Genomic DNA, 22,645 nt, shown 5'->3' on the forward strand with positions numbered 1-22,645 from the left:
GAATACAAATGGTGGCCTCCTGGTCTCTGGTCTGGAGGAGCCGAGAGCTCAGGGCCCCACTCCTCAGTGCACCCTCAGAGAACAGCACCCAGTAACTCCTGTCTGCCTGACCTCCGGCCGCGCTCCTAGCTCACCGAGCCTGCGACCGGTTCAAGGTAACCCCCAGCTGTGAGCTTACTGTCGGCTGTCTCTGTAGCCGGCTTTCCCATTCCAGTACCCGCAAGCTCTGCGACACTCAGACACCCCCGATCCTTCTGTCACCCTGCGGGACCTGAGGCCACGCTGACTCTGCATGGGCTTCGCCCCGGTTTAGTCTCTGGAGCGATGTCCCTCAGCGGAACAGACTTTTAAAAGTCCTGATTTTGTGCTCCGTTGCTCCGCCGCTTGCCGGGAGCCGGCCCCTCCCCCCGGGGTCTATCTTCCCATCACTTTGGATTCACTTCTTCGCCAGTCCTACCTTCAGAAAGTGGCTGTTTCTCTGTTTCTAGAATTGCTGTTCTTCTCTTCGATCTGCCGATGGATTTGCAGGTGTTTGCAATCTTTAGATAAGCTATCTAGCTGATCTCCTGCTAGCTGAAGTAGTCTCAGCCTGCTACTTCTCTGCCATCTTGACTCCTCCCTCGGGTATTCATCCTTTCTAATGGAGGCATAATACTCCATAGTGTATATGGACCACACCTTCCTATCCATTCATCTCTTGACTGGCATCTTGGTTCTTTCCACAGTTTGGCGACCGTGGCCATTGCTGCTATAAACATTGGGGCACAGTTGGCCCTTCTTTTCACTACATTTGTATCTTTGTGATAAATACCCAGTAATGCAATTGCAGAAGACCCTACATTTTTATACGGAGTTTGGTATCAAAAATATATTTACCCTTGTTCCCGATCCTCCTCCTGTGGGGAGCTTGCCAGTCCCGAGACTACAGAGATCATAACCTGAGCGGAAGGCCGATGCTCAAAGGATTGATCCCTCTGGGTGCCCCTCCCCGAATTATCCTTGAGCAGCACCACCAATGTGCTGACAGGTACATTCTTGATGTCCGTCTAGATGTGGACATCGGCTCAGTCTGAGTGTGGCCTCGCCAGAGCATGGAAGTGCAGAAAAAACGGGGTATTGCCAAGGTGAGCATGCCTGTCTTCACCCAAGGAACAAGCATTGTTTTCTTGGTTTCTTTCATCAAATTCAGGTGAAAATCAGATCATACATGTTGGCGAATTGAACATAATATTAAAAAATTCATTTTCCTAATATAAATTGCTTGTATATGGAAATAAAATGATGTTTCAACTGTATATGTGTCTGAATGTGTGTGTATGTGTAATTGTGTAATTACACATACACACACATTTGAGAGGACATATATATAATTTCCTTTTGGGGAGTGCTGAGTGGTTGTCTCTTGTCAACCACCATCTGATTTGAGAGGACATTCACCAATGGCAACAGCAAACCTGGTTAGAATTGCGCTGGTGTACAAAAGAAAAAAGAAAGAAAATGGTGTAAATTTATCATTATTTAGAAAAGGTATTGATACTATTTGTTTCAAATTATAGAAATATTATCGTATAACCTCACTTTCTTAAAGCTAAGAAAGTAATTTCTTTCTTTTTTTTAATTTATTTTTTATTTATTTTCAGCATAACGGTATTCATTATTTTTGCACCACACCCAGTGCTCCATGCAATCCGTGCCCTCTATAATACCCACCACTTGGTACCCCAACCTCCCACCCCCCCACCCCTTCAAAACCCTCAGATTGTTTTTCAGAGTCCATAGTCTCTCATGGTTATTTCTTATTTAACTTTTAAATTTGGTAAACTTTTATGAGGTACCTATACAAAATACATAAAGCAGGGAGTGTTCTTGCTGAAAAGAACTTTCTATAGTTAGTAGATCATGTTTTCTTTTTAGACCAGCATTAGTCTACACTAGACTTTTCAAGCTTTATTATTACATTAGTTAAAATGGTTTGTGGTTCTGTGAACAAATGCATTTGCTAAACACTAAATATGTACCTAATATGTATAGACAAATAAAGGTTGGTTGAACTTCACAAATGATACTTAAAAAAAAAAAAAAAGAATTGCGGTGGTGGCATTCTTTCCCTCAGCAACAGTTTCCCTGCTTGGATGAAGAATTTTGTAGGCACCATCCTGAGTGGCTGGGCAGACACATCTCCAAGGAAAAACAATTTCCTACAGGTGTCCTGTTTCCTTACCGTGGGGGCCAAACACTGGGTTCCCTCTGGTTTCCTAATGTCACTGAGAGAATTAAAGATCATGAAGTCAGACAGTATACAACATGACCTGAGCCTCATGGTGCCCTCCTTTCTGTACCTGCAGGTGCCGCCCAAAGAGGTGTATATTCTGGAATCAGTCTCTTGCTGTCTGTAGTCAGGGGCACCATCAGATCCTGGGTTCCCACTGGAATGGGGATCAGAGGTGTGGTGAAACAATGGGTTTTCTATGTGGATAACCATGGTCATATCTTTGTAAGTGGCTGTTTAGTGTTCACGTAGTGAGTTTGTGTATGTGGAGGTGGGCTGTGTCTCTGTGTGAACAGACGAGGTGCGATTCTGAATAGGCATGTGGTTTTGTGTGTGTGTGTGTGTTTCCAGGATTTATGTCTCCCTAAATAGCACAGTTACTGGTGTGAACTTATCATTTAGGAAAAGACAAAGAAAATCCCGCCCCTTGCCTCATGGGTGTGTTGTGTGTCAGAACTTAAGGCATTGTAGTAAAATCTCACTTAATATCACTTAATATCCCTTTTTAATATCACTTAAAAATGTGTGCAGTCTATCGTATGCCAAATAGATCTGGTTTCATCTGACAAAATCTCAACACCATGGAGGAAAGTGTTCCCAGGGTCCTGAGAGGAAAATAACATTTTCAGAGTTCCCTTGAGTCTGTCAGGAATGACTTCAGTTCATGATGGGTCTCACCTCTGAGCAGATAGCAGGAGCGATCATGACTAACGAGAAGGAGCCATAGGATATTCAGTTGGCGTCAGAGAAAAGGGAGGCTGGAGAGGGTACGAGGATGTAGTGCCTGTGTTTGGGGAGCCCAGCACCGAGATGAGGCCCTTCAACCGCAGATCTTCTGATCCTTTTCCCATCTCAATTTCTAGGGGAAACCCTATTATTTCTACACTGAGTGGCATTAGTAATAGCTTTTTGCCTTGTTCTTGATCTTCTCTGAACGGGGCGCTCACCAAACCCAATCCCAGAGGCCATGTTCCATCAGACTGTTCAGATTAAAGGGATATTTTGCCAAAGGCCCCTCCTCTGTTCCCACAACATTTTGATGAAAGGAGCCTGAGAAAGAATCCTCTTCCTCTTAGAGGGAGAGCTGGGGCAGGTGGTCCTAAGCGCAGATGGTTGCCATATCCTTTTCTGAAGGGAATCTGAGAAGTGGGAGCCTGCAGGGTCTAGAAATCCTTTGTCTCTAGACCATGGTCTCATGGTAGGGAGGCAGAGGCTTAACCCACTGAACCACCCAGGAACCCCAGATTGGTTTTTTTTTATTTTTTATTATATTAATTTAGCCACTGTAGAGTAGTACATCATTAGTTTTTGATGTAGTGCTCAATGATCTACTCTTTACTTATGACACCCAATCTCAGCATATGCCCTGCTCAATACCCATCATCCTGTTACCCCTTCCCCCTATACTCCTCCCCTCTGAAACCCTCAGGTTGGTTCTTGGGGTCCATAGTCTCTCATGGTTCATCTCCCTCTCTGATTTCTCGCCTTTCAGATTTCCCTCCCTTCCCCTATGGCACTCCATGCAATTGCTTATGTTCTACAGATGAGTGTAACCATACGATAATTGTCTTTCCCTGCTTGACTCTTCTTTCCTTAACATATTCCCCTTCAGCTCCATCCATGTCAGTGCAAATGGTGGGTATTCATTGTTTCTGATGGCTGAATAATATCCCATTGTATATATGGACCACATCTTCTTTGGTTTTTTTTTTTAATTTCTTTTCAGTGTTAACAGTATTCATTGTTTTTGCACCACAACCAGTGCTCCATGCAATCCGTGCCCTCCTTAATACCCACCACCTGGCTCCCCCACCCACCCACCCCACGTACCTTCAAAACCCTCAGGTTGTTTTTCAGAGTCCATAGTCTCTCATGGTTCACCTCCCCTTCCAATTTCCCTCAACTCCCTTCTACTCTCTAACTCCCCTTGTCCTCCATGCTATTTGTTATGCTCCACAAATAAGTGAAACCATATGATAATTGACTCTCTCTGCTTGACTTATTTCACTCAGCATAATCTCTTCCAGTCCTATCCATGTTGCTACAAAAGTTGGGTATTCGTCCTTTCTGATGGAGGCATAATACTCCATAGTGTATATGGACCACATCTTCCTTATCCATTCATCCGTTGAAGGCCATCTCGATTCTTTCCACAGTTTGGTGGGGTTTTTTTTAAAGATTTTATTTATTTGACAGGCAGAGATCACAAGTAGGCAGAGAGAGAGAGAGAGGAGGAAGCAGGCTCCCTGATGAGCAGAGAGCCCAATGCGGGACTCTATCCCAGGACCCTGAGATCATGACCTGAGCCAAAGGCAGAGGCCCCAACCCACTGAGCCACCCACGTGTCCCGAACCACATCTTCTTTACCCATTCATCTGTTGAAGGGCATCTTGGATCCTTCTACACTTTGGCTATTGTGGACACTGCTGCTATGAACATTGGGGTACATGTGTCCCTTCTTTTCACTACATCTGTATCTGTGACGTGAATACGTAGTAGCACAATTGCTGGGTGGAAGAGTAGCTCTATTCTTAACATCTTGAGGAAACTCCATACTGTTTTCCAGAGTGGCTATACCAGCTGGCGTTTCGAACCACCCAACAGTGTAAGAGGTTTACCCTTCCTCCACATCCTCGCCAACATTTCTTGTCTCTTGACTTGTTAATTGTTGCCATTCTAACTGGTATAAGGTGGCATCTCAGTGTGGTTTTGATTTGTATTTGTCTGATGGCTAGTGATGGTGAGCATTTTTTTTGTGTGTCTATTAGCCATTGCATGTCATTTTAGGAGAAGTGTCTGTTCAAGTCTTTTTCCCATTTTTGGACTGGGCTATTTGTTTTTTGAGTGTTGAGTTTGAGAAGTTCTTTATAGATCTTGGATATCAGCCCATTATCTGTAATGTCATTTGCAAATATCTTCTCCTATTGTGTGGGCTGCCTCTTAGTTTTGTTGCCTGTTTCTTTTGCTGTGCAGAAGCTTTTTATCTTGGTGAAGCCCAGAAAGTTCATTTTTGGCTTTGTTTCACTTGCCTTTGGAGGCATGTCTTGAGAGAAGTTGCTGTGGCTGATGTCGAAGAGGTTACCGCCTATGTCCTCCTCTAGGATTTTTATGGATTCCTGTCTCACATTGAGGTCTTCCATCCATTTTGAGTTTAGTTTTGTTTATGATGTAAGGGAATGGTCCGGTTTCATTCCTGTATATATAGCCATCCAATTTTCCCAGCACCACTTATTCAAGAGACTCTCTTTTTCCCATTGGATATTTTTTCCTGATTTGTCAAAGATTAGTTGACCATCAAGTTGAGGGTCCATTTCTGGAGTCTCTATTCTGTTCTACTGGTCTATGTGTCTGCCTTTGTGCCAATACCATGCTGTCTTTGTGATCACAGCTTGGTAATACAGCTTGAAGTCAGGCAACGTGATGCCCCAGCTTTTTTTTCTTTTTCATCATTCCCCTTTGGTGATTCAGGGTCTTTTCTTCTACCATACAGATTTTAGCATGGTTGGTTTGAACGCTTTGAAAAATGCCAGTAGTATTTTAATAAGGATGGCATTGAAAGTGTAAATCGCTCCGGGCAGGACATTTTTTTTTTTAAGATTCTATTTATTTATTTGACAGACAGAGATCACAGTAGGCAGAGAGGCAGGGGAGGGGACGGGAAGTGCAGGCTCCCTGCTGAGCAGAGAGCCCGATGTGGGACTCAATCCCAGGACCCTGAAGGAATGGGTAAGGGACAAGTGGGGCTGGTAGGGAGAGAGAGATAGGGGACTATGGGATCAGGCTCACAGAAATCCCCAAAATGTGAAGGTGTGGAGAAACCAGAGGCATTTGGGATGGAGGACCACCCTGCCACAGGCATGTGGTGTGGGTCATGTGCGGTACCTATTGTTATGATAATCACCTGTGATCAACAAAGAATAACCAGCCCCTAAAAAAGAATTAAGCCACTGAATGTGTTATCAATAGAGATCTTAAAAGATTTTAAGTTCCCTGGTTAGCTATCTCTAAAAGACCAACCTTAAAGGCCCTCTTTGGCGACCCTGTCAAGACCCCTCTCACTCTTGAGAGCTTTTTCTGTATCCTGACTTAATAAACTTCTATCACTTTACTCACTGGGGAAAAAAAAAAAAAAAAAGACCAAAAATCGACAGCATCAGTTACAAAGTGTATGGCAGTGAGCAATTTCCTCAGTAAGAAATCCTCCTCCTTATCATAACAAATAACATGGAGGACATGGGGAAATGGAGAGGAGAAGGGAGTTGGGGTAAATTGGAAGGGGAGGTGAACCATGAGAGACTATGGACTCTGAAAACCAACCTGAGGGTTTTGAAGGTGCGTGGGGGTGGGGGGAGCCAGGTGGTGGGTATTAAGGAGGGCACGGATTGCATGGAGCACTGGGTGTGGTGCAAAAACAATGAATACTGTTAACGCTGAAATGAAATTTAAAAAAAAAAAAAAAAAACCTCCTCCTTGACAAAGAAGTTTGTATTTGCTGACCAAAATGCACTTGAGAGGTCTGCCATGAAAAGCCCAAACTTTTTCTTTTGGGGGCTGTGTATCCCATCTGGTTCCATAAAATCAAGAGAACAAAGCCATATGTAAACAGTGTACAAGATGATATGATCTTCATACTTTTTAATCACAGATGGATGCAAAAAGAAACTAAAATTGTACATATTCTGGAATCACGTGCTGAAGAAGGATCTCAGTGCTGATGAAGGTGGGGCTTTCCTGTCTGCTTTGGCCTGCGTGGCTACCCTGATTCTGGGTCCTGCCGGAATGGAGGGATGGGGTGCCATGAATGCTCAGCAGAGAGCTTTGGCCACAATCTATGGGCTCTGCAAGCAACTTAGTCACTTAGGTGATGTGGGTTCATGTGCATGTGAGAGTTGTGTGTGCATGTAAGTCTACATGGTATGACTGTGAATGTGAGTGTATGTGTGTTCCCTCGGGAGGTATTCCCCATGTACCCAGCCCAAAGCAAGTGTCAGATCTCCCTTCAGAAATCTCATTACCCCTGCACATTTTACATACAACACCACGTTCCTCTCTTACCACCTCTGGACCTGGGGGTTTGTTGGCCATTCCCTCTCTTTGTGGAGAAGGTGCAGAGAGGGATGGCCCATGCTCTTGACTGCCTAGGTTGGAAAAGCCAAACTGTGAACCCAAGCATGGGTCCCAATGTTGTTGCTCTGGCCACTAACAAGCACTTACCACTTAACCATGAGATCATTAGTCACAGAGCAACGCAGTTCTGGCATTCATGTACATGCCTGCAAATACTAGAGTGTACAGCGGTCCCACATACTGCCATCGTGCTGGGGCGGCCTCAGTGGTCCCATAGCCCAGGGAAGCTGCATTTATCAGTCAACTGCAAAGCTGAGGACAGAATCTGTCCTCAGATCAGGGGACAGCAGATCCTGAGATCTGCAGACATAATCCTGGGAGCAGCAGGGCCCGCTCTGAGTCCTTAGCTTCCCTTCTTCTCCACTTTCCTTTCCCATGGACATCCCAATGTCATTGCTGCCCTGTCCTCTCAAAGACTACTTTGAAGATGTTGAAGACTCGCACAGAGTGGGCAAAACTGTGCCTGCAATTTATCACTATAGTCCTCTCTTTTCATTTTCTTGCATCCTTACCTTTGATCTCCTCTTTGTGTTTCTTCCCCTTTCCCTCTTTGGATGGTTCTTCCAAAGAACCTGGCGCCATGCAGGTACTGGAGGTTCTTACACCTTCAATGTCTTTCAGGTCTCTCTGCTGGCCCCCTCACCAGCTTTACTGGAGTCACCCTCGCTCCTGACCTAGGTCTGCACTGCTGAACCATGCTGAGCAGCCCTGAGTGGTGGGCAGGGAGCAGGGTGGGGAATCAGAATGGCTGGGCCCCCTTGCTGCAGGGGCTCCAGGAAGTCAGGCTCTGCCCTGGCACCCCCCCTAATGTGAGCATTTTCCTGCCCTGGTGGGTGTTGCCGGGGGGGGGGCTCTGATATTTCCAATTCTTTTCTTCTTTTTAGTTGTCAAGAAATCCTCTAGTGGACGATTCGAGAAAAGGAGAAGAGGAAGCAGTTTGGGGCGAAGAAGACCTGGAGGAAGAAATGTGAATGTGGACTGTTAGGGATGTAAAGGGTGAAGCAACCAAGGCCACATGAGGATGCATTTACTCAGCCAACATTAACTGAGACTCCACCATGTGCCATGCTCTGTAGTAGATGCTGGCAACAAGTTCGCTCTACCCTCAAGGTTCCCAGTGCAGAGGACACATGACAAACTGGCCAAAGAATGGGTCTGTCTTATTCATCTCTGTATCCCTCATACCTCACATGGTGCCCAGCACATAGTAGGAGCTCAAAAAAGAGAAATTTCCTTGGACCGTGGGACACTGTGGTGGTCGAGTCTCTGGCACTTGGAATCTGGGAACTTGGGTTTGATTATAGCCTGTCCAGTGCTGTGCAGCTCTGGGCAGGTCACTTCACCTCTCTGAGACTCAGTTTCCTTGTAGATAAAATGGGAACTTGGAACACAAGACCTGTCCGGGGGGTAAGGAGCTAATCTTTGAAAAGAGCCTGGCCCTTGCTAAGTGTTCAGATTACAGTTATTGGGGTTAATGTTGTCACCATAATGTCAACAAGCTTGAGTAAACAATCCGGTCTCCATTTGCTTTCTGGAAAATGAGAAGGACTGACCAGATCGCCTCTGTGTGATCAACACTAGGAATCTAAAAATTAAAAATGGTGGTTGACCTTCTTTCTCTTTATGTCTCCCTCCTCCCTCCCTCTCCGCTGCTCTGCTCTCCCATTTCAACTCCTCTCTCTTTGGCTTGCTGGTCCATCTTTCCCAACCACCCTCCTCTGGGGACAGGGCAGAAGGTATCACCTCTCAGCTCCTGAGGGTACAGGCCCTTGTCTACCCTTCCTGCCTAGTTGGGCTGCTATCCATAAATCCCTTCTCCCTGGAGAGGGGCAAGACTGGGCTCAGAGGACAGGCAGGCTCCTGCTCTCAGGCCTGATGTACGGGCTGCATAGCACCTTCTCTCCTTCCCCACCACACTCCAGCATGCTCTAAGACCTCCACAGATGAAGGTAGTTCAGGCACCAAGGTCTGCTCAGGCAAAGAAGACTGGTTAGGACACAGCTCAGAGAATGGACTCAAGTCAGCAAAACCTTCCCATCTGGGTGACTTGGGACAGGTGGTTAACCCTCTGCTTGCCTTGGCTCTCCTATCTGCAAGACAGAGTGGACCACAGTATCCACTTCCCAAAGATGATGTGAAGAAACACATTAATGTAAGTGAAGAACTTAGCTCAGGGGCGGCACAATTAAACCATGTGTATGTGTTTGTGATCATCATCGTTACATGGTTAAAGGCCAGTCAATGCCCCTTAACCGGTGACCACCAGACCTGCACCTGCAGCTCTCCAAGCTGGGCTTCCCTCTCCTCTCCATGTAGGAGAAAACAAACCATGGGGAACTCTTGGGTGTTTCTGTAAGAAAACCATGAGAGACTATGGACTCTGAAAAACAATCTGAGGGTTTTGAAGGGTCAGGGGGTGGGAGGTTGGGGGAACCAGGTGGTGGGTATTAGAGAGGGCAGGGATTGCATGGAGCACTGGGTGTGGTGCAAAAACAATGAATGCTGTAACGCTGAAAAGAAATAATTTTTTTTTTAAAAAGTCAGGAAAAAAAAATATTGGTGGGGTTTTAAAAAGGTATAAGTAATCTCTACACTACTCATGGCAGAGTAAAGGAAACCCAGGGTCAGAGAGGACAGGAGTTCACTGGATGTCAGAGGACAAGTGGGCAGCAGGACTCAGAATGTAACTGTCCACAGACATCCCCAGAAATCACTGTCCCTGGAATTTGTGTTTCCAACCAAGACGTGGTTCTTCCTGTTGGACCTTGTGATTGGGAGTCCCTCCCTGGGGGAATGGAAGCTGAGAAGCCTTCCTATGTCTCCTGGGGGTGGGGGGGGGGCACAATGGAGACAGTGCCTTCAGAGGCTGGAAGATAGGCAGGACCCAAAACCTGGACCTTCACACTGGAGGCCAGAGGGCTCAGGAAGCACAGGGAAAGGAGAGAGACACACTCTTCCAGGCAGGGAGGAGAGGACCTTCTAAGACCCAGTGGGCTGCTAAGGCCCTAGGTTACTGGCTGGAGGCTGGAGCAGTCCAGGGTAACCCCAGGGAGAGAGAATGGTGAGCCTCTGTGTGCTGCCTGGTGGAGAGGGTGAAAGGGAGGCAGTGCTGGTCCCACGTGTCCCCGAAATTCTGAATGCCACCCTGACACCCATCTGTGGCTCCTGAAGGTATGCAGGGAAGGCTTCTGCCAACCAGAGGTAGAGCAGGTGTGTAGGGTGGGATTAGGGCATCCCCTCTGGAGCTTTGACAATTTGCAAAGACTCCCAGATGAGAGATGCTGTTATGGTCCTCTCTCCATCTCCAGGTTGGGGAAGGCAGATTGTACTCCTAAAACTGCAGAATTCACACTGTGTGTCCCTGGATGTCCACTGTTGCTTCCTTTGTTCAACAGATCTGGTGCTGGGGTGTTGGGGTCGAGAGGATCCTTTTTTCACTGTATTGCTGGGCAAGCTACAGTCACCTCTCTGAGCCTCTGTTCCCTCATCTGTAAAATGGGGCTGACAATAGCGCTTTCATAGAGTTTTTAGGATTTCATGAGAGAACAAGGCCCTGGGTAAAGGGGGCTGTTCCTATTGCTCTCCACCACCCCCTCCCACCCAACCTCTCTGCTCTAGGGAGACCCCTGCCGGTCGACCCAGAAGCACAACCTTGCTGGCTGTTTGGGGACTGAGCAGGGAGAATGGTTAAAGCCACAGCTGGAACCAGCAATATACAGACTCAGTGACCTTAGACAAGTCCCTGGCACTCTCTGGGCCTCAGTTTCCTTATCTGTGGAATTCAGGAGTTCTACAGGAAAAGCTGAGACAGCAGTGCCTGTACACTTAAGAAGTGCTTACTGTATGCTCCACTCTTCACCTGCTTCTCAATAATTCTAGGGGCCACCCATGTCATCGACAGCCCATTGTCCAGGAAGCGAGGCTCAGAGAGGTGGAGGGACAAGTCCACAGGCACACAGCAGGGAGCAGTGGTGCTAGCTTGAGGCTTGCTCTCCTGTACTAGTAACTTGCTCCCCTTGGGGTGCAAGGTCGACTCTGGAGGGGCTTCTATTCCCACTCCAGCCTTCCCCACCTCACTTCCAGCATCTGTGGGGAGGGGCTCTCCCGAAGGAGCCGCTGCCATCCCAGCTCCACTGAACTCAGCACAAAGGTAGTGACAAGGCCAAGGTTCCCTCTCCACCAAGTCACCAGGTCTGATGGAAAAACACCCCAGAGCCGGCCCAGGTGGGGAGGGTGTTCTGGGAGCTGCTTTGGTTCTCTGGGCCCACAGCCAAAGGGCCACAGAAATGAGATTTGATTCCTTCAGCAATCTGAGCCCCTATCATGTGCCTGTCATGGAACAAGGCCCTGGAGTCAGGTAGAGGAATAGGAGAAGTCACCCCAAATCACAGAAGTGTTTATGCAAGACTTACCAAGTGGACTCTCCTTTAATCCTCACCACCTCGAGTGATCCATGCTGTCATGATCCCCAAGTGACAGATCTGGAAAATTAGGTCCAGAGAAGGTAAGTGATTTGTCTAGGCCACACAGCTAGTTCATGTCGGAGCTGAGAATCAGAATTCTTTACTTTGAATCAGACAATGTATTCTTAAGTATTGACCTCCTAAAGACAAAATAATGCTTTTGATCTCCAAGCATGTCTGTCTTACTATTCATGAACATGCCTCAGTTTTCTGTCTTGTTCATTAGTGTTTGCCTAATATCTTCCCCAACATCTTCATCAAAAACATTTATAGGTACTTATATGTACCTATGTTTTTAAATAAATTATCCAAAGTCGATACAGCCTTTGAGTTGTCATGTTAAGTCCATTTACATTTAGTATGAGTACTGATCCATTTATAGATATTTTTACTCAATTTTTTTTGCTATTTATCCTGATGGATTTATGCTTCTATCCTCCTTTCTTCTTTTGGATCGACTCAGTGTAGGTATTATTTTTGTAACTACAACCACTGCACTATTATGGAAGTACACAGTCACTTTTAAATTATTCTTCAAAGTTTAACATGCCAAATTAACTTAAAATGCAAAGTAATGAATACACGTACGTTATTCCAAACAGAATGAGAACACTTCAAATCTGATCACCATACATGTTACTTCTGACCCTACATGTTACTTCTGCTTATGGGTTTGCTTCCAACTTGCAGTTTTCATCCTGGCTTGGGAAACAGTATTTACTTGGTGGAGATATCATTTTTGCCTACTTGTATATTTGCTGAGCATCCAGATATCTCTAACTTCCATTCTGAGATCATTCATCTTCAGTTTCTTTAATGACCTCTCAAGAAATCATCTGTTTTTCTCTGTTATTTGAATAAGTGTTTGACCAAGTATATACCTCTGTCTTGATCTTTGGGCTCAGTTCACTAAAGGTGTTATTTCACTTTCTTTGGTTCTACTTTTGCTGATTGTTCTTCTGGGGTAAGTAACACAGGTCTTATCTTTCCCTTTTTTTCTTGACTTGCACCAACATATATCTATATGTAGGATGTTTCTTTCCTTTTCTTTTCTTTTCTTTTCTTTTCTTTTCTTTCCTTTTCTTTTCTTTTCTTTCCTTTTCTCTTCTCTTCTCTTCTCTCCTCTTTCTTTTCTTTCATTAGTGTTGACCTTCTAAAGACAAAATGATGCCTTTGGTCTCCAAGCCTATCTGGCTTGCTATTTATTAACAACATGGAACTTGAACTCATGACCCTGAGATCAAGACCAGAGCTGAGACCAAGATCTGAACGCTTAATTGACTGAGCCACCCAGATGTCCCCACCCATCGCTTTTATTTTGGCATTTCTTTGTTTTGCTTTGTTTGTTTTCAATCTATTTATACTCTGTGGCTTTCACCCTGTTTCCCAAAGCTGAGAAATCATATATTTTTTATCAGATTAAAGAAATGCTCAACTGTTATGACCTCAAATGCATTGTCTACTCCAGTCTCCCTGTTTTCTCCTTGGAGCCAAATTAGATTATTAGACCTTCTAATTCAGGCTTTCATATTATTTAAATGCTTTCTTTGAATATCCAATTTCTTTTTCTGCCTGAGCTGGGTAAATATGTCAGAACTACCTTCCATCTCTGTATTTCTTTTATCCTCCTATCTCTAACCTGGTATAATGAATTGAGTTTTTTTGTTTTGTCTTGTTTTGTTTTGTTTTTTATTAATTCATTTATTTTCAGCATAACAGTATTCATTAATTTTTCACCACACCCAGTGCTCCATGCAATCTGTGCCTTCTATAATACCCACCACCTGGTACCCCAACCTCCCATCCCCCCCATCACTTCAAATCCCTCAGATGAATTGAGTTTTTAATTTTAATTTCTGGTATGTTCATCTCCTATAGTTCTAGGAGAGTCCTTTTATAAAGGTGTGGTTTTTAAAACCTGGGCATTTTCATACTATATGATTCTTTGACCATGTTTTTAATTCTATGTTTGGTTTTGATTTAAAAAAAAAGTTTAAAAGCCATTTCTGATTTGGGCAATTCTTGACTCTCAAAAACCCTTGGCTAAATAACTTGACAGAAGAATACAGGTGAGATCCAGACTTGTCTTGACGTTATCTGGAGACTGTACTTATCTGGAGATCCATGTGCTCTATCCTCATCACCTACCTGGATCTTTTTAAAAATTAATATATAATGCATTATTTGCCCCAGGGCTACAGGTCTGTGAATCATCAGGCTTACATATTTCACAGCACTCACCACAGCACATGCCCAAGTGTCCATATCCCAGCCACCGTCTCCCTACCCCTCTGCCCCCCAGCAACCCTCAGTTTGTTTCCTGAGATTAAGAGCCTCTTTCGGTGACTAATGAAACCCATAAGAAAAATTTTGTTTATTTGTTAAAATAAACCCCAAAACCAAAAACGTAATCTGACTGAGGTGAGATTTCTGACTAAAATAAGTTTGCTAAGATGTAAACTGTCATCAGTGCCAGCGGTCTTCAACAGGAATCAACTAACAAGGCTGTGAGCCACCCAATGTAAGAAAAGAATGCCACTGTGAGGACATTCAACTCAGTGTGGTTTTTGGAGGCTGACCATGCACTGGGTGAAATGGAAACTAATATTTTTCCTCTATTCCATGAGTTTGAAACCACCCCCAAGCAGCGTTTAAGATATCTGTGCAGAAATACTAAAAATACTATTTGCTAATTAAAAAAAAAAAAAAGAGCCTCTTTTGGTTCGTCTCCCTCCTGATCCCATCTTGTTTCATTTTCTCCCTCCCTATACCCCATGACCCCCCACTTTGCCTCTCAAATTCCTCATATCAGAGAGATCATATGATAATTGCCTTTCTCTTGATTGACTTATTTTGCTTACATAATACCATCTAGCTCCATGTCATTGAAAAATGGCAAGATTCTGTTTCTTTTGATGGCTGCATAGTATTCCATTCTATATATATATCACATCTTCTTTATCCATTAATCTGTTGAGAGACATCTAGGTTCTTTATAGAGTTTGGCTATTGTGGACATTGGTGCTACAAACACTTGGGTGCACGTGCCCCTTTGGATCACTACATTTGTATCTTTAGGGTAAATACCTAGTAGTGCAATTGCTCGGTCGTAGTGTAGCTCTATTTTCAATGTTTTGAGGAACGGCCATACTGTTTTCCAGACTGGCTGCATCAGCTTGCATTCCCACCAACAGTAGGTGAGATCCTCTTTCTCTGCATCCTCACCAACATCTATCATTTCCTGGCTCATTAATTTTAGCCATTATGACTGGTATGAGCTGGTATCTCACTGTGGTTTGGATTTGTATTTCCCTGATGCCGAGTGATGTTGAGCTCTTTTTCATGTGTCTGTTGGCCTCTGGGATGTCTTCTTTGCAGAAATGTCTGTTCATGTCTTCCGCCCATTTCTTGATTAGATTCTTTGTTCTTTGGGAGTTGAGCTTGAAAAGTTCCTTATAGATTTGGGATACAAGTCCTTTATCTGATATGTCATTTACAGTATCTTTTCCCATTCTGCTGGTTGTCTTTTGGTTTTGTAGACTGTTTCCTTTGCTGTGCAAAAGCTTTTGATCTTGATAAAGTCCAAATAGTTCATTTTTGCCCTTGTTTCCCTTGCCTTTCGTGATGTTTCTAGGAAGAAGTTCCTGCAGCTGAGGTCGAAGAGGTAGCTGCCTATGTTCTTCCCAAGGATTTTGATGGATTCCTGTCTCACATCAAGGTCTTTCATCCATTTTGTGTCCATTTTTGTGTGTGGAATAAGGAAATGGACTAGTTTTATTTTTCTGAATGTGACTGTCCAATTTCCCCAACACCATTTGTTGAAGAGAGTGTCTTTTTTCAATTGAACATTCTTTCCTGCTTTGTTGAAGACCAGTTGACCATAGAGTTGAGGGTCCATTTATGGGCTCTCTATTCTGTTCCATTGACATCTGTGTCTGTTTTTGTGCAAGTACCATACTGTCTTGATGATGACAGCTTTGTAATAGAGCTTGAATTCTGAAATTGTCATGACACCAACTTGGTTTTCTTTTTCAACATGCTCCTGGCTATTTGGGATCTTTTCTGGCTCCATATAAAGTTTAGGATTATTTGTTCCATTTCTTTGGGGAAAAAATTGATGGTATTTTGATAAAGATTGCATTAAATATGTAGATTTCTTTAGGTAGCATAGACAATTTCACAATATTTATTCTTCCAATCCAGGAGCATGGAACATTTTTCCATTTCTTTGTGTCTTCCTCTATTTTTTCATGAGTACTTTATAGTTTTCTGGGTATAGATTCTTTTCCTCTTTGGTTAGGTTTATTCCTAGGTATCTTATGGCTTTCAGTGCAATTGTAAGTGGGATCAACTCCTTAATTTCTCTTTCTTCTGTCTTGTTGTTGGTGTATACAAATGCAACTGATTTCTGTGCATTGATTTTATGTCCTGACACTTTACTGAATTCCTGTATGAATTCTAGCAATTTTGGAGTGGAGTCTTTTGGGTTTGCTACAGAAAGTATCACATCATCTGCGGGGAGTGAGAGTTTAACTTCTCTGCCAATTTGGATATCTTTTTTTCTTCTTGTTATCTGATTGCTGAGGCTAGGGCTTCTCGTACTATGTTGAATAGCAGTGGTGATAGTGGACATTACTGCCATGTTCCTGACATTAGGGGAAAAGATCTCAGTTTTTCCCCATTGAGAATGATATTCACTGTGGGATTTCATAGATGGCTTTGATGATATTGAGGTGTGTACCCTCTATCCCTCCACTGTAAAAGTTTTGATCAAGAAAGGATGCTGTACTTTGTTAAATGCTTTTCCAGCATTGATAGAGAGTATCACATGGTTCTTGTTCTTTATTTTTTATTAATGTATGGTACCACATTGATTGATTTTTGCATGTTGAACCAACCTTGCAGCCCAGGAATAAATCAACTTGGTTAGATTTTAGTTCTTTTATTTCTCCAGAAAGGGATTCTCTAATATCTTCCATGCTTTTTTCAATTTGACAATCATCATTCTGAACTCTGGTTCTAACATCGTACTAATGTCCATATTGATTAGGTCCATAGCTGTCAGTACTGCCTCTTGTTCCTTTTTTGTGGTGAGTTTTTTCACCTTGTCATTTTATACAGATAAGAATAGTTGAATGAGAGAACAAAATACTAAAAGGGTAGCAGTGACCTTAGAAATATATACACTAACCAATTCAGAAGAGACCTGCATCCAGGGGAGAAGAAAGGGGGAAAAAAAGAAAAGATATATCTATATCTATATCTATATCTATATCTATATCTATATCTATATCTATATCTATATCATCTATATATTAGATTGGTGAATAGAACAGAGCCACACACTTGACTTTGGGTGTATTTTGGACTGTAAGGAGAAACTACATTCCAAAATTTTAAAGAAAGATAAACTTACATATATAAAAAATAAGGGTAAACACAATGAAGGGGTGGAATATGACTGGAAAGATGAAAATTTAAAAAGATTCTTAAAAAGGAATTGATAAGATAAGAAGTTGGTTGAAAAAAGAAAGAAAAAGAGGAAAGAATGTGATCAGGCTGAAGAATAGAACAAAGCCATGCACTAGATTTAGGGTATATTTTGAGCTATTAGAAGAAATTGTATCCCAAAATTTTAAAGAAAAAAAACCTATGTGTATTCAAAGAATAAGGTTAACTACAATGAAGGGATAAAATATGACAATAACAATGAATATGTAAAAGATTTTTTTAAAAAGTATTGGTAAGATAAAATAGTTAAAACGTTAAAATAGGAAAGATGAAAAATATAAAAAATAAAATAAGAAAAGAATAAAAAATAATAACTTTGAAAGACTAAATAATCATGGGGAAAACACCATGAATTGTATGTGTTGCTTTCCCCTAGCTCTGGAGTTCCACAGCTCTCACTGATTGGTGAACTTGGTCTTGGCTGAATGTTCTTGCTGATCTTCTGAGGGATAGGCCTGTTGCTGTGATTCTCAAATGTCTTTGCCCAAGGTGGAATTGCACTGCCCTTGCCAGGGTCCCAGCTAAGTAAACTGCTCGGGTTCGGTTCTGGGAGTTTTTGTTCCCTGAACACGTTCTGTAAAGCTTAGGAGGATGGGAATGAAAATGGCAGCCTTGCAATGTCCAGCCCCATAGGAGCTGAGAGCTTGGGTCGCACACCTCAGTGCACCCTCAGAGAAAAGCAGCCAATCCCTCCGGTGCCCCTGGTCTCTGGCCACACTCTGTGCTCACCCAGCCTGGGACTGAGCATTTCTATCTCTGGCACATGGCCCCATTTGGATTCTCCAAACCCAGACATCGCTGTCATGAGACAAAATTGGGATGCCTTATAAGGGAAGAAGGCATGGATGAAAGGATAAGCAATGGCTATAATCTCCACCAACATATTATGGAGTCCTTATTTTTTGTATGTGTGGGAATTTCTCAGAAGTGCACTACACATGCATGCAATACATTCAGTAAATGTGGGTAAAATCATAGAAAATCAAAGTGCAACAGGTAGGCAAGAAAAGTTCCCAATTCAATGTGGATTTTTATTTAAATACTCCAAGATGTATGCTTTTTGTGTGCTTAGGAGATTCTCCTGTCTGTATCAAGGATCACTCAGAGGTGAGTGCTTAATGATACAGGTTTGGGATCATTCTGGTCATGAGGGGTGAATGGCTGTGAATATTATCAGGTTCTTGTAGCAGTCTGGGGATTTTTGATGCTACAAAACAGTTACTCTAAGAGTCCCCACGTGATTTCTGTATTTGGATACAGGGCTATGATTCAGGGTTTGTGATAAAAGACCCTCTTACCCTGTCTGCAACAGCATGGACCTGCTTGGATTTTGATACCATGTTTGAAATATACAGGCATATAATTCTTTGAAGTGTAGGAAAAGAAAGAGTATATATGAAATATATATTTCATATATACTGTATATGAAATATATACTATATACTATATAATATACTATATAGTATATATACTATATAATATACTATATATAAATATATACTATAGGGGCGCCTGGGTGGCTCAGTGGGTTAAGCCGCTGCCTTCGGCTCAGGTCATGATCTCAGGGTCCTGGGATCGAGTCCCGCATCGGGCTCTCTGCTCAGCAGGGAGCCTGCTTCCTCCTCTCTATCTCTGCCTGCCTCTCTGCCTACTTGTAATCTCTCTCTGTCAAATAAATAAATAAAATCTTTTAAAAAATAAATAAATATATATATATACTATATACTATATATATGAAATATATATTTCATATATACTCTTTCTTTTCCTACACTTCAAAGATTTATATGCCTGCCCCCCAAAATCTATCACGACATGATTGTACATCTCAATGAATTTTCACAAATTGTGTCATCATCCTTCAAATTAAAAAACAAAGACAACCCCCCAAAATTCACGACTGGAACCCAGAACCCCCAAAAGTGCCATTGGACCTCCTTCCTGTCATGAACGTCACCCCAAAAGGAACCGTCGTCAACCACTTGCCATTAAAGGAAATCTTGATTCCTTTTGTGCCTGACTTCCTTTGCTCTATGTTTTGTGAGATTCACCCATGCTGTAGTAGTATGTTCTTAAGGATCATTCTTCCCTAGGAAGGAATAGTGCATAGTTGAAATGTGCTAGAATCTGTTAACATGTTCCCTTATTATGAGCGTTTAGGAAATTAAGAGGAATGCTTCTGTGTACATTCCTGATGGAAATGTCTTCTGGGAAACACATGTTTGCATTTCTGTTGGGTGTTTCTCCACCCGAAGAAACACTGGGGCATGGGAGATGCTTGTATACACCACCATGCATCCTGACCAAAGGTTTTCCAGATCTGCACATCTGATGCTCATGGCTATCATAGAAGAGAGTGTGGGTGCTCCCCAGCCTCAGCTGCATTTGGTATTTTCTGATGTATTTAATTTTAGTTATTCAGGGGAATATGTAAAAAGCACATCAAAAGTTTAGATACTTCCAATCAGCTCACACATTCTAAAGATTTGGTGACAAAAAGAAAGGCAATGTGGCCAACCTCTGTCTTTGCTGGGGTTATGCCTTCGTGTCTGACCCCAAACAAATAAGAATGAGGAGGATTTTACTGGAATTTAAGAGTATTCTCTGCAGAAGCACTGGAAATGCCCAAATTCTGGGTATTACACAACTTGGGTACAGAGACAAATAAGAGTTTATAGCACCAGCCTGGTGTCCAGGACCTTTTTTTTGCAATTCTTCTTTAAGCTAAGATCCAGTACTGCATGAGCAGTCTCACCCATGGACTCAAAGGTCATCTATACACTTGTAGTTCCCCCAGAGGACCAGGAGGCAGGGAAGATGAAGGGATCCCACCAAATGCCAACTCAAGATTGTCTTTGCCTGGGATAGAAATGTTGCTTTCTTGATTTTTTTTCTCCTTAGCCAGTCTAGTTCCAAATGAAAACCCATTCATCTCTATTATACAGGTTAGTTACATTTTCCTTGGAGGACTGGAAGGATAGTCTCTTGCCAACTGATGCTTGTTTCAAGAGGTGCTCAACTATGGGAGTAGTGATTAGAAACTGTGAGTAGGGGGCCTTTTCCTCAGCAGTGATTTTTTTTCCTCATTAAGATTTTTGTAATTGACAACCAAGATGCACTTGATAGATACCTCCTCCAAGAACAATTCATTCATTTTGGTGTCTATAAGTGTCCTCTACTCTTGCTGATGAATTACCTTCCCTTGAGCACTGTTTCCCATATAATATTCTTTTTTTAAATTAATTTATTTTAAGTAGGCTCCATACCCACTGTGGGGCTTAAGCTCATGAGCTCAAGATTAAGAGTTGCGTATTCCACCAACTGAGCCTGGCAGGTGCCCTTCCCATCTGATTTCCTATAGTCAACAGGAGACCAAAAGGATAGACAGGGCATAGCATGACCTGCCCCTCATGGTAGTTGCTTTTCTGTGACTACAGGTGGCCTCAAGAGAAAAAAAGAAAAAATATTCATGGTCTAGGCCAGTCACTTGCTGAGGGAAAAGATCCAGATGACAAAAATGGTGGGTCTTCCTTGTAAGTTTTCATCTGAGGTACCACCCCAATTCGAGCTCCAGCTTAGTGAAGGCAATGAGGATTGAGAGTGTGGTGAAGGAAAATGATTTTCTAGGTAATGAACTATGCCCTTGTTTCTACAAGCAGCTGTACTCCCTTTAGATGAAACAGGTTTGGGTCATGGGGCCGGGGAGGTGGGCCTATATGTGAATCTGTATGGTGCGATGGTGTGTACATGTGTGTCTTTCCCATACAACTGTATCCCCCTTATGCAGAAAAATCACAAGTTCCACTTTTTCAGATAAAAAACACTCATTACCATTGCTTCATGGACATTTATGTGTGTCCTCTCTCTATCCTAATTGACTGCACAGTGATGCCATTCTGACACCATCCACCCAGAGTTACAGTGAGAGCCCACAAGTTGAGGGCAAAGTGCTACACTTGACTGCCCTTTCTTCAGACACCAGCCACATGTTGGAGGTCCTGAGGCTACCTGCACTTCCAGAAGACCAGCTACAAATTCAGGGGTTCCCATGACCCACTAGGATTTGGTAATTTGCTATAAGTGACTCATAGGACTTAGGAAAGTGCTATACTGAAGATCACAACTTAATAAAGGATACACAGAGTGCCAGGTCTGGGAGGGTACTGGAAGCAGAGTTTCCACACCCTTTCTGGGTGCAGTCAGGTCATGTTACCCTCCCAGAACAACCATGTCTTTGCCAATGAAAAAAACATCACTGAGCTTTCCTATTGAGTATTTTTATTGAGGTGTCATTTGGTAGGCATGGTTGATAAAAACCTTGGCTATATGAATGTAGTAAATCTCAGCCTGCTCTCCCCTCTCCCAGCCTTTGACCACATTTACCTTATAGAAAAATGAGCACACCTGTCTGAGAATCCTCATTTTAGATAGCATTTCTATAACAGAGTCAGAAATCTTCTCAACATGAATATACCCAATATTTGGAGGAGAAAGCGTGGGGTGCAGAAACTAGGTTTTTAGCTCACCTGTACTCTGCAATGTGTTTGACTCTCCATACCGGTGTTGTACTCACAATGCCAGTGTGAGGGCCTATTGCAATGTGGTAGACATGACCTGAAAAATAAAAGTCAAAAGGTAGTGTCCTATTCCTAGAGTGAATTGCCGACATTAATAATTAGTTCAGTGCATTATCTTATTACATGAGCAGAATGTCTCCTGAGGTCACACAAGTTTGCAGGCTTACATTTGTGATTAGGAGGTTCCAAAAGATGGAGTGGTCTCAGCAACCTATGGCTAAGCCCCATCAGGCATCCAACATCTTGAGCTAAGGGTCTTTTCTGAAGAATATGGGATCTCACACATTGCACGATGCATGTGTTCATTCCTTATCCTCAGCTGTTAGTGCCCCTTCTCTGCATTTGTGCAGAAGTAGTGGGCTATTTCTACCTCTTGGTGATATAGGTGCATTCACAGTTAACCCCATTTTTGCCAGAGGAAGTGACAGCCCAATCCACTGAGTCAGGCACTTCTCTCATTCTCTTCCCCATTGGGAAGAATTTCATAGTCCCACCAGCATCCTCTGATCCCCCTTTCCCCTAGGTCCACCAGAAAAGCAGAGGGGTCTGTCTAGTGGGGACACACTCTCTGTGCCCCTCATGTTGACTGTGAGCAAACATTCATGAAGCTGTGTAACCCAGCCCACCATGCTTGCCTCTCCCTCTGTTTCAGACCACCGATCCTTTCATTGCCCATTCTCACTTCCTGTCAAACCACT

General features: G+C 43.1%; 1 long non-coding RNA gene across 1 annotated transcript; it reads right to left on the reverse strand.

The window, feature by feature from the left end:
- Window positions 1–1,998: 1,998 nt before the first annotated feature.
- LOC116572086 lies at window positions 1,999–21,988 on the reverse strand. Its single transcript, XR_004278120.1, has 4 exons — window positions 21,897–21,988; window positions 7,909–8,349; window positions 2,340–2,426; window positions 1,999–2,255 (listed from the first exon to the last, which is right to left on the reverse strand). It is a non-coding gene; the product is annotated as an uncharacterized LOC116572086 (long non-coding RNA).
- Window positions 21,989–22,645: the final 657 nt, after the last annotated feature.

The sequence above is a fragment of the Mustela erminea genome, chromosome 13, assembly GCF_009829155.1.
Source record: "Mustela erminea isolate mMusErm1 chromosome 13, mMusErm1.Pri, whole genome shotgun sequence".
NCBI lineage: Eukaryota > Metazoa > Chordata > Mammalia > Carnivora > Mustelidae > Mustela > Mustela erminea.